Raw genomic sequence first — 13,814 nt, 5'->3', positions numbered from 1 at the left:
CATGCACATAGAGAACGTCAAATATTACTGTTCTTCTAAATGAATGTAGCATAAATCTGTGTCCCCAAAACAACTTAACCATAGATCAGTGTCTTTCATAACTCCAATCAAAGAAACATTCTCCCATATAAATGGGAACTAATACAGAGATCCATATCTGGACAATATGCAGAGAATGAGACTCTTTGGAAAAACTCAGCCCTAAATAGAATGTCTTCATTAAATCTTTTCCTCCAGGTCTCAGAAAACTTTATAGAAGTGGAGGTGAGAAATACTGTAAGGGCTACAAGGGATGAATGGTAACATGGTCTAGACACAGAGCTTTACACAGATATAATCTCAGAAACTGCAGTAGTATACATGGGGCTTGTAGAGATCCAAATATTACAGGGTCTCAGTGCTGAGATGGGGAAGTAGATATACGATTCTGTCTATAACTAAGAAGAATCCTCCAATTACTAACCACTTATAAAAGAAAAATAGTTTCTCCAAGGCAGTCTCACTTGCTATAAAAATCACAAATAGGGGCATGTCTCATATACTAGGTTTTCATAAACCCCTCAAATGCTTCTCATTTATAGCTGTCTTTCTCTGCACTTTCTCCTTCAATTCCATTTTCCATTCTTCTCGCCACTGATTTTCCCACTCCTGTTCCCATACCACCAATCCGCACATAAAACCTATTCAATTTCCCTGTCTCAGAAAAATCCATGTGTCCCTGCTAGTTCATTCCTCTATAACTAACTTCCCTTTGTGTTCATATTATAGATTGGCCATGGTTTACATAATGGCTAGTATCTACATACAAATAAATCCATAACATATTTACCTCACTCAGGATGATTTTTCTAGAGCCACCCATTTGCTTGCAAATTTCATAACACCATTTCTGTAAAAGGTGAGTCATACTTCATTGTGTAAATGTACCAACATTGTTTCCAATTTCTGGCTATTATGTATAGAGTAGCAATGAACATGGTTGAGCAAGTTGAGCAAGGATGAAGTATCATTACCGTATATGTCCAAAAGTTGTACAGCTGCATCTCAGGGTAGTTTGATTTGTCTCATATTGCTTTGTTGAACATATTTTCTTTGAAGCTACTGGTCTTTTGATTGTATATTAGGGTTTCCAGTTTTGAGTTTTATGGTTTTATGGGTAGTGTGTGTATGTGTGTGTGTGTGTGTGTGTGTGTGTGTATACATGTGAGTGTGCATTTCTCATAGTCTTCTCATATTCTTTCGTATTTTTTTTCTGTTTGTCAGTTTAATTGTCTTGTTTTATTTTTGCTCGTCTTCTTGTCTTAAGGGTCAGAGTAGAGAGGATCTAGGAGGAGATGGAAGACAAAATGATTAAAATATATTATATAAACATAAATTCATTTTTAATTTAAAAATGCTATAGCTCAGGAAAGAACTATGGGTTCTGAGAATCCATGATCTTGAAGAGAGGTAATCTGACCTTGAGAAAGACTCCAGATAGCTGTTTTTCAAAGAAAGTACATTCCTGTTGTAGGAGCCAGAACTGAAGAGAAAGGAGTAGCAGAGCTCAAGGTAAAAAAATAAAGCTAATAAAGGCAATGCAATGGTAACATTCAGGCTAATGCAAAGAAGTGCTGCCCTCCATGTATGGAAGTCAATTTAATTTTGGTGACACAGTTGGGATCTGCGATGTCCTCCGAAGGCTCATGCATTAGCAGCTGTTGGAGCTATTTGAAGAGGTGGAAAACTTTACAGTAAGCTTATTGGAGTAGACAGTTGATAATGTGCGTCCCTTTGTTAGGTTACAACAGACCTAAGAAACATTTCTTCTTGCTCTCCACATCTTAAAGTGAGTAGCTTTTCTTCCCTATATCTTTTATAATACTCCTGTCTTGACAGAAGTTTAAAAGAATGAAGGACCCAGATACTCATGGGATGAAACTTTGAAAACTGGGAATCAAAAAATATATTACTTCCCATAAGTTTTGTAGAATATTTCTTTACAACAAATACAGATGATAAACACAACTAGCAATTCAACTAACAATTACAGAAGGAGTAAAGCAGGTGGCTTACATTTCTTTCCGTGTCCCCCATTTTCCATGGAAGCAGTCACAGTAGGAATCTCTATTATAATATGACCTTCTCTTCCATCTCCTAGTAGATGGAAATTTATTTGATGAAAGTCCTGAAACAAATAAAAATAAATAAATATCTAATAGAACTAAATAAGTACATCAAATATTTGGTTAAAGGTAGCACATAAAGTAGAGAGGGGCTAAGGCGTTTTTTTCCTGCTTAAAATTAATATTCTTTGCAGAAGTTGAGAGAACATTATGTATGTAAGATACACGTCTATGGTATTTAAACCTAACGTTTTGTACAAGAAGAGCAATTATTGATTCTTGAAGATATCTTGACAGAACATGTAGAAATAAATTGAGTTTGACCATGACATACAAAGGTATTGTAAAATAAATAAAAGGATAAATTAATATATGTAGAAAATAATCACAACCAAATACAGTATCCTGATATTTAAAACATTGAATTACAAAAGGAAGTTTAATATGTTTTAATTTAAAATGTTAGAAAAGGTATAAAGACAAAAGCTGGCTTTGATAGCATCAAATGAACAGGATAAATTCTGGAAACTAAAGAGGAAAGGTAAAAATTGAGGATCTGAATCTAGAAACTGTCAAGTAGACACCAGGAAAAATAAGCATATAATAGATAAGTAATGGCATTTACTTCTAGTTACATTAATTCATTGAAATATCGCTTAAAGTCATGGTCTAGAAAACATTAAAGAGAAATTAAAACTAGAATAGAAAGTAAATGATCAGATCCAAAAAGACTTCAATAAACCTATATTCCTTCAAAACAAATATTCCAAAAAGAAAGTTGTCTAACAACTGTCAACTTTTGTTCTTTCAAATTATGCAACAAATTTTAAAAGATACTATAAAAATGACAGTTTGAACCTATAGAAGAGAACTTAAAAGGCATAAGCTATTGGTGTTCTGTTCAGGAAAATTTTGCACCCTGTGTTCAAGGCTTTTCCTCATTTTTTTCTTCTGTTAGTTTCAGTGTACCTGGATTTATGTGGAGGTCCTTGACCCACTTAGACTGGAGCTATGTACAAGGAAATAAAAATAAATTAGCCATCTTTTAGCTCTATTATTTTTTATTTTTTCATCTGTCCTTCCTTCCTTCATCCTTCCCTCCTTCCTTTGTCCTTCTTTCCTTCCCCTTTTCTTTTCTTCTTTCTTACTTTCTTTTTCCATTTGTCCTTTTCCCCTCTCCTCGTCTTTATTGTTATCTTTATCTTTTATTTTTTAATATTTCATCATGACAGTATAGTTTAGTTTATATTTAGTCAAGATTTTCTTGGTTTTCTGAAAGATTTTTAAATATTATTTATTTCTCATTAGGATCAATTGCAAATGATAGAGGGTTACCAGTTAATCTTAGTCTTAAGAACATAAAAGCCAGGTTTCTGCTGGTCTCCAGGTGAAACTGCCCTGAGGCGGCCTTGGTAGTTAAGGTGAAAGTGGCTGTATTGTTCCCAACAGAACAAGGGCCTGAGATAACACCAGGGGAATGGTGGAGGCTGTAGGCCAGGAATGTTGCAGCTAAATGCTGTGGGGGGAAGGGACACTTAGAGAGAAACTCAGAAGAGAAATGAGTTAGTTAATTCATCAAGCTAAGGACTAGAGGCTGGAGCGGATCCAACTAATCTCCCAGGGCCTAGGGCGGCCCCTGGATGAGGCCAGGGGCTATGAGGAACTGATCACCAGGGGTTTTGGAGGGCCTACGATGGTCCCAGGCATGGCACAGAGAAGAATGCAACTGACAGACTAGGCAGAAATACTCTTAAAAGACAGCATGAGCCAGAGCCAGACAGCTTCCCAAGCTCTACAATGTTGCCATTGTCGCCAGGAGGCTAGGCATGAGAATCATCCTTCTTCAGCTCCCTGGCCGGCTTGATATCGGGACCAAGATGAAGAAGCAGTTTAGCTGCATGGGCCCTAGAATTTGGGTAAACACCCTGTATTTCCCAAAAAAGCCTAGCTAGCCTTTTACAGATGTATATGATGCTTAATTTGCGATGTTAACTTGACTAGACTTTGGGAGATACCCAAAAATACATTCAGATTTCAAACCACCTCTGTAGTCATGTCAATTTGTAATTTCTGCCAGACCTGTGTCTTCCTGGACCAACAAATCCTGGTTATTCCGTGACAAAGCCATGGTCTGTAACATAGCATCAACCAAGAAGTACATATGGAAGGACCCATGGCTCCAGCTGTGCATGTAGCAGAGGAGGGACTTGTTGATCATCAACCAGAAAAGAGGCCCTTGGTCCTGGGAAGGCTTGATGCCCCAGTGTTGGAGAATGGGAGGGCGGGAAGGCAGGAGTGTGTAGGTGGGTTGGGGAATACCCTCAATAAAGAAGGGGGATGGGATGGGATAGCAGGTTTCAGTGAGGGTCAGGGACCAGGAAAGCAGATATTTGAAATGTAAATAACGAAAATATCCAATTAAAAAAAAGAAAGTTAGGAGGAAGTTAGCAGCAACAGCATGTATTGCTCTATCAGAGGATCAGAATTCAGATCTCAGCACCCACATTAAGTGGCTCAAAAGTCTATACCTGTAGTTCTAAGGAATCCAAAGTCCCCTTTCAGACCTCACAGACACAGAGAGCTAGATTGAAAGACAGTCTCTCTCTCTCTCTCTCTCTCTCTCTCTCTCTCTCTCTCTCTCTCTCTCTCTCTCTTCCTCTCTCTCTTCCTCTCTTTTCCTCTCTCTCTTCCTCTCTCTCTCTTCCTCTCTTTTCCTCTCTCTCTTCCTCTCTCTCTCTTCCTCTCTCTTCCTCTCTCTCTTCCTTTCTCTCTCTTCCTCTCTCTCTTCCTCTCTCTCTCTTCCTCTCTCTCTTCCTCTCTCTCTTCCTCTCTCTCTTACTCACTCTCTCTGTCTGTCTCTTTCTGTCTGTCTCTCTCTGTCTCTCTGTCTCTCTCTCTTGCACACGCGCAACTGTTTGGAACTTTAACAAGATAAAATTTAGCATATGCAGATAATAATAGCAACAAAAGAAATCACAAGAGTAAAGTATTGTCATTTATTTTTCTAGTATACAAAGAAATTAAGAAGTCAAAGTGTACTGCATTTTATAACAAAAACTAGTGTATATATATGCATATATATACATTTACCAATTATATGTATGTGTATTTATATATATATATATATTGCTAAATAATGGCAATAAAAGTCTTGGAATAGGTGATTTCTAAGGAAATTAAAAATATGTAAGTATGATAATAATTATATTGCATACCCAGAACAGAGATATTAAAGTATGAATTAATAAACATTAGGACTATTTAAAATTATGGGAAAAATTAAAATGAAGAGAATGAAAGGTGTTTCTGAAGTAAAAATAAGAAAATAAGTGGGATGAATTAGTAAAACATTTTTATTTAAAAATTTTGGTATTTTATTTCTATTATTATTTGCAATTATGAGTTAAAATAAGGTATTTTTCCATTAATTTATTTATTCACTTTGCATTTGGGTGCTGCCCCTCTGCTCATCCTCCCCTAGAACAGTCTCACCATCCCCATTCCCCTCTCCTCTGAGAGGGTGGAGGCTTCCCTGCATATCCCCTCAGCCTGCACGGTTGAGTCTCTGCAGGGCTAGGCATAACATCTCCCACTGAAGCCAGACAAAGCAGCCCAGTTTGGGGAATAGATTCCATAGACAGTCAACAACCTTAGGGACAGCAACCACTCAAGTTGTTGGAGGACCCACATGAAGACTGAGCTGTGTATCTGCTATATAATTGAAGGGGTGGGGCTAGGTTCAGCATGTGTATGCTCTTTGGTTGTTGGTTCAGTCTCTGATAGCTCCCAGGGTCAAGGTTAGTCAATTCTGTTTGTCTTCCAGTAGGGCTCCAATTCCTTCTAGGACCCTCAGCTGTTCCTCCATCTCTTCCATAAGAGTACCTGAGCTCCATCCAATGTTTGGCTATGGGTTTCTGCATCTGTTTCAGTCAACTGCTGGGTGGAACATCTCAGAATTCAGTCATGGTAGGCTCCTTTTGTGCATGACCTGTTGGATCTGGATTACATTACTCAGAATGATATTTTCTGGTTACATCCATTTGCATGGAGACTGAGCTACATGTGTGCTACATATGTGCCTGGGTCCTCAGTACAGCCCATGTATGCACTTTGCTTGGTAGCTCAGTCTCTTAGAGCTCCCAGGGATCCAGATTGTTTGGCTCTTGTGGTCTTCCTGTGGAGTACCTATCCTCTTAAGGACCTTCAATTCTTTTCCTAATTCTTCCACAAGAGTCCCTATCTCAGTTCAATGTTTGGTTGTGGGTATCTGCATCTGTTTCAGGCAACTTCTGAGTAGATCCTCTCAGAGGACAGTTATGCTAGACTTCTGTATGCAAATATAACAGAGTATCATTAGTAGTGTGAGGGATTAGTGCTGGTCCATGGGATGAGTCTCAAGTTGGGGCAGTTTTGGTTAGCCATTCCCTCAGTCTCTGCTCCATCTTTGTTCCTGCATTTCATTTCCTTTAGACAGGAAAAACTTGCGTCTAAAGGATTGTTCCTTATCCCTTCACTGGGAGTCCTGCCTAGTTCCAGGAGGTAGCCTGTCCAGGTTCCATATATCCACTGTTAGGTAAGTCAACTCAGGTCCTCCACATTGACTTGTGAGAGCATCCCTACCCCTGGTCTCCGGGACTTCCTAGAGATTCTTTCCACACCCTTTCACACCTGTCCCTGGTACTTGCCGATTTCCATTCATTCTCCTGGCCCTCAGGCCCCCTCTGCTGTTTCTCCCTATATCTGATCTTGAACCCCCTATTCCCCTCTCCATCCACTCTCACCCAGTTCCCTCCCTCCCTTTCCTCCTATAAAGTAGATATTTTAATATAAACAAATTCTGATAGAAATAGAAATAAGCAAATGGATGTCTGTCATACCAAATACATGTTCTCAGGTGGGCTTCAAGAAGAATTATTGATATGCTGTTAACCAGTGAGCCCTAAGTTTAATCTCAGAACACAGTTTCCTCTGACTTCGAATGTGTTAACTATGAGTCAAGAATTATGAGCTAGAACAATGTTTCACATACTGTATGTACATAGCATAGTCTTCTGGAAAGTTTATTTCAGCAAAGATTCCTCAAAGATCATGTTCAGAGTTTCTGATTCAGTAAATCTGAGTATTGTCTAAACCTTGCCAGCAAGGTTCTGGGTAATGATGTTGCTGTTGGAGTGGGACCAGTATCAAGAAAGCCACTACAGTGTGTGCTGCTCTTTGGGGAAACGTTTTCTGAAATTGCTGGTATCTTGTGGAAAGACTGAAAGAGAGTATGTCCTTAAAAGTGTCTATTAGAGAATAGTAAAACATGTGTGTTAGGTTTCTAACAGTCAATGTTAGCTGTAGATTTTTAGTAGGCTTAGAAATATCACCAGTACAAAGTCTATTCTTCACTGAAAATAAGGTGCTTACTGTTGTAAACTGTCCCTGAAAGATCATTAATTAAAGAGTTGGTATTAATTAATTCACTAGATTTGTATCTCAATTCATTTGTCTGTATGGATTGGCTAAGTATATTACAATAATATGCTTGACTCATTTTGTGATTCAGACATTTGATGCAAACAAAATTCTCTACAGCCAGTTATTCACTTCTGTTTTGTGGTGACAAGCATGAAGCCAAAAGCCCACAACCATGCCTCAGGCTCCAAGCTCTGGGGAATCACTCTCTGGGTTTATTTTACTACAGAACAGATTTAGAATTAGGCAGACAATCAAGCAAACCTCATGAAATGCAGTGTCTATTTGGATTAGAATGGATGGTACCAATGATCTTACAGATCAATTCTATGCTCAAAACAACAACAACAACAACAACAAAAAGCCTACCTAGGCTGATTCAGATGTGTTTTGATTGTAAGAAATAATATCAAAATAAATAAAATAAAGCACTTTACATATCGGTATGTATAGCATAGCAATGGGAAATGCAGAAGAACATTTTAATGAGACCCATTATTTAAAAGTGATTTCTTCTTTTTGTTACACTAAGCAGTACAAATGGCCTTGCTTAATTAAGTTGCTATACAATTTTTTGTATTCTGGTATTATTTAATTTTTATTGTCACAGGATAGTCTTGTTTGGTAGTATCTGTTTCATCATAGCAATAAAGTAGACTGTATTTCAACAGCCATGTAATGTAGAAATGGTGCACTGTGGAAGGACTTATTATGAAGCTACTTACATTCTGATACTGTATATTCCAAAATATTCAATTTTAAGTCTTCTCTTTTTAATCTCAGAATATAGTTCACATTTTGCACTTAAAAATCACATATCTCTCTGTAACAAAAAGATCAACTGGGAAGAAGGAGAGACAGTTAAAACTAAGGTCCATTTGTGAGGCCATAATAAAATATAAGTTTATATTTTATTAAGTTTAAATGAAATCTCTAAGTAACAGGAGAGAAAAGCACAATTTCCACATCTCTTTTCACTAAAAGAGCTGGGTGAAACCCTTAGTATTTCCAAAGCTATCAGTTTCTCTCCACAAACTTATGATAAGGCCCTATTGCTGAAGAAAACAACCACATGACTCACCAAAGACACTGAACATGAAAAAAAATGTTGAGTGGGTACCTGCTTAGATCTTTCACTCCTCTAGATTGATGTTTATGATACTGGAAGGTACTCTGAATTCTATCAAAACAGAAAGGTGAGCACCAACCTGGGTAAAAAGCCTTCAATATAAAATAGGACCTGTCCACTGGGCACTCTGGTGCAATGGTGGAACAAAGTTTGTGGGAATATCCAAGCAAGATCTGATTTGATGTGCTGTCCACTTCATGATATGAAAACCATGCCTGACACAGTTTGAATAGCCAGGAACCTGAGAATAACTAGCTTGGGGGCCCCAGGGAAAAATCAAATGCTGCTATTCCATTAAAGGAACATAGTAAGTACATGATTTCTAATGACATTCTACTATGCTAATGGGAAGCATAGTATCTTCCCCAGCCACTATCAGGGAAGTCTTCTTCTGCAACAGATTGGAACAAATGCAGAGACCCACAGCCAGACAATATTCAGAGATTGAGAGACCCTGGAATCCTTTATCCAAAATGGTATGTCTCCATTGAATCTCTCTTCCCAGAGCTCTGGAAACTCTATGGAAGTCAATGCTGAAAAAATGTGGGAGGCAGAGGGGATTGAAGACACCACAGAGGGAAAAATATCCCTTCTATACACAGAATGACCATTTAACATGTGAACTCATAGAGACCGTGGCAGCATGCATGATATCCACACAGGTCAGCATTAGCTGAGATCCCAACACGGAGAGAAATGGACTTAAGTACATGTCTAACTCAGAAGCTACTTCAATTGGTAGACAGAAAAACTGGTTTTATCTTAAGGAGTTTCAGAGGCATCTGTTCTTTTTAATTACTTTGTTCTATTCAGTTTTGTTTCTTTTTATTTTATTTATTTATTTTATTAGTATTCCTTAGACACCTGTTTGTTCTCTATTGAAAGACAAAAGTGGAATGGATCTGGATGTGATGAGTACTGTGGAGAGCTGGGGAAGGCGAAATCAAATCAGAATATAATGTATGAAAAATCTATTATAAATAAAAGAAAAAACACATGGTGAAGATGAATTATCACATGCTGGTGGTCCTGGTGACACTCAGTATGTAGCTTATAGACTGGCTATCTATTTCTTATTTATGGATGATTCTATGGGCAGTCTGGTTTTATGTTACTGTTACTGATGAGGTGGGGAACTTAAGGATCTTTGCTTCTGTTTTTGCTTTTACAGTAGGACCTCAGTAGGATATTTTTATGTATCATTTCCTACAATGAAAATCAAATTACTCTAAAAAGACTGTGTTTGGAATGATGGATATAAGAAAGCTGCCTGTGTTGAGCAGTATGGCTAGAATTTGAATAGTGAATTTCCAATAATTTTCTGTTAAAGCTCCTTTTAATATCTCATCTAATATTATAACCTTTTCTCCTCACTGTTAGCCGAGTTCCTTTAGAGAAGAATGAAAGCCATACCCTTCACTACCACGATCTCTGAGCATGTTTAATTGATATCCTGATTATTACACTTTTATTTCATTTTTACTTTCCTTTTTTAAAGATGGTTATTTTATTTATTAACATTTCAAACGTTATCCCCCTTTCCAGTTGGTTTCTCCTCCACAAATCCCCTATCTCATTCTCCTCCCCCCTGCTTCTAAGAGAGTGCTCCCCAACCCACCTACCATTCCTGCCTCACTGTCTTAGCATTACCCTATGCTGAGGCATCAAGCCTTCACAGGACCAAGGTCCTCCCTTCCCATCTATGCCAGATAAGGCCAATCCTTACTGCACATGCAGCTGGAGTCATGTGTCCCTCCATGTGTACTCTTTGGTTGGTGGTTTAGTCCCTGGGAGCTCTGAGGGGTTCAGTTAGATGATTTTGTTTTTCATCCTCTGGGGTTGCAATCTACTTCAGCTCCTTCTGTTTTTCCCTTAACTCTTCCATTGCCCCTGCCCTGCCCCCTCCACATGCTCAGTCTAATGGTTGTCTGTAAGAATCTGTCTTCGTATCTGTCAGGCAGAGCCTCTCAGGAGACAGCTATATCAGGCGCCTGTCAGCAAGCATTTCTTGGCAGCAGCAATAGTTTCTGGGATTGGTGGCTGTATATGGGATAGATCCCCAAGTGGGGCCATTCTGAATGGTCTTTCCTTCAGTCTCTGTTCCACAATTTGTCCCTGTATTTCTTTTAGACAGGAGCAAATCTGGAATAAATTTTTTGAGATGGGTGGGTCTCCCCATTCCTCAACCAGAGACCATGCTTAACCTCTATATATGATCTCTACAGGTTCTCTCTCCCATTTGTTGGGTATTTCAGCTAAAGTCATCCCAGTTGTGTCCTGGGAGCCTCTTGCTTTCCTGGTTTCTGGGACTTTCTGGTAGCTACTCCCAGTACCCCATCCCCCATTGCTATATACCTCTGTTCAATTTCCTGCCCCTCTATACTTCTCCTGTCTCCTCTCACATCTGATCCTGCCACCTTTTTTCACTCAGCCTCCTCTTTCCCACCCATGTCCCTCCCTCCCTCTACCTGTGATTATTTTGTTCCCCCTTCTAAGAAGAACTGAAGCATTCACACTTTTGTCTTCCTTCTTGAGCTTCATATGATCTGTGAGTTATATCATGGGTATTCTTAACTCTTTCCCTAATATCCACTTATCAGTGAGTATTATTACATTTTTATAATTCTATTGTCTTCCCTAACAGGGGATGATAGTTTGTTTTCATTCTTTATTTCATTTGATGCTTTTAATTAAAAGTAAATTCAGTCAGAAAGAAACCACAGATGTATATGTCTAATAAATATTAGATTTGGATAATTATGCATAATAAACATATACTGAAATTATGAATTAAAACTTATATAACTATAATCATAAAAGAAGACTTCAGTCTTCAGAACTCACATCATGGAGGGAGAGAGTTGACTAGTATAAGATTTCCTCTGACCTTCATGTATTACATAGGCATACACACACATAAGTAAATTATTTTTTTTTAAATGAGCTAAAAGTGCCCTGTAGATAGGTTCCATTTGAAATAGGTTAATGCTTTAGAAATATTTGTGCTTACCCTGAGTAACAGAAAGAGCACAGTGTGAGGGCTTATAAACCTCATATAAATTCTACACTTTTCTCTGAAAAAGTCAAATTACCATTTTATACTTTCATCCATAATACAGAGACATGCAAATATATATCTACCTTGAACTCTATACGGTAAAATATAAATCCCTCTCCATGCTCCCAATTTAAGATCTAGATGTATCCATGACAGTTGGCCCTTTTCTCCCCAGATGCTCATCTTGTACTCTTCCCATAATACTAAACAGAGGCATGATTCTTTTTACCTACACATCCTGATATATATAGTACAATTGCCCTCACCTTGTAGTTTTCACATAGTCTTCTAAACTGATTGGGTCTTTTCTGCTCTTTCATAGATGTGAGGAGATGAAGAGAGGATGGTTAGTTTGCCCAAGGATATCTAGAAGTTGGAAGAATAACTTCTAATATTCTAGCATGTAGTAGGAAAGATACTGCTGAAAATTACTTGCATACTTCAAAACCACCAATAAGAAGAAATTTAATGTTTTAAAGCCAAAGAAATAAAAAAGAAAGCTTGAAGTCATGAGATGTCGCAGCTACATTCCTATATTGAATATGTATTGTATACATTTATCAATGTATTCAGGAATTATATGCAATTATCATTTATAATATAGAAGAATATGAATTAAAATGTTAAGTTGTATTACTTGGATTTTCCAGGGGCTTCTAATCTTCCTTAGGCCTATTTCAGGTGTTCATGACAAACGTACGCCCAATTACACCAGCTTTCTGCCAACAATGCTCCCTCGATGCTCTTTAAAATGTGCTTTATACTTCCCTTGCTTATAAATTTTGCCCTTGATCTATTGTTCTCTAGAGTGTTCTTCTCTCTGCTGAAGAATGTATTTAGGTCTGTTTTAAAAGAAATGGTATATAGCAGATTTCTCCTAGAATTACACTGTTAAGCAATCTCACCTTTTATTTTCTCTTCTTCACCTCAAGGAGGCTTTGCAACCCACATCAGTGAAAAGTGATGATACCAGAAGCTCATGACACTCCTGTTCCCTTAGTTCTTCAATCCAAAATGGATAGTCTTATTTATGCACTTTTTTACACTAGTGATCCAACCTGTGAAATTAGTCCAATGGGTCTTTGTTCAAAAGAGATGTGTAAAGCCTCAATATAGAAACACACACATAAGCACACAGGCACACACAGAGGCATGTATGTACATATGTATTGTATTGCATTCTCAATTATTACAACTTGACTTGGTCCACAGTAATGTTTCAATAAAATAATAATTTAAAAACAAAGAAATTATGTATTACTGAATTTGTGGGGGGTTGTTATTTTCCTTTCCTTTGTTTTGTTGCTTCTTCTAACAGATAAGTCATGTGAAATCCAAAGTAGACTGCCTACCACCCACAGAAAAGAAGACAACAGCTGAAGCACTAAAGACCTAAGGATCGGTAACTAGACAGGGGAGGAGGTGACTTTGGCAATAATCAGCCCGATTTAATTGTTCTTTGTTCCCACCAAGAAACTGAAATACTTGGACATTTACATATGAAGTATAGCTAAACACCCTTTTGCTGTTAATTCTATAAATATTTACAGTATTCTCTTTAGTTATTGATAGATCTATTATCAATATTATTTAGTTAATAGTTAGATCTATTCTTATGAAAAGATGAATGACAATTGAGACAACATACTAGTTCCTCAAATATCCAACCATTCAGTAATAAAGGTTTATTGAACAAATCCCCCAAAATCTCATATCTATTGTCAAGAGGCTACAGTCAAAACAATTATAGTGGAGTCATGAAATTTTATAACTCAGTTGAAAATGTAGATAGTTAACCTGTCTCCTAAGTTTTCCCAGTGGAAATCATATTTTCTTAGAATTTGTTCAGCAGATAATTAATTATTCATATCTGTGCTCATATACACAGATTAATTTAATAAAGCATAATTAAAAACCAATTGCATATACCTTATTAGCTCTGTCAAGTTAAAAGAGTCTCATGATGGAGCTGAGACTATAGCTCAGTAGTAAATAGAATACTTGCTAGTGTGAGCCATGATTTGGAGAGCCTACTGAAAATACATACAAGCAAACAAATAAAATT

The sequence above is a fragment of the Apodemus sylvaticus genome, chromosome 1 (genome assembly GCF_947179515.1).
Source record: "Apodemus sylvaticus chromosome 1, mApoSyl1.1, whole genome shotgun sequence".
Lineage (NCBI taxonomy): Eukaryota > Metazoa > Chordata > Mammalia > Rodentia > Muridae > Apodemus > Apodemus sylvaticus.
This window is presented reverse-complemented; position numbering follows the sequence as displayed.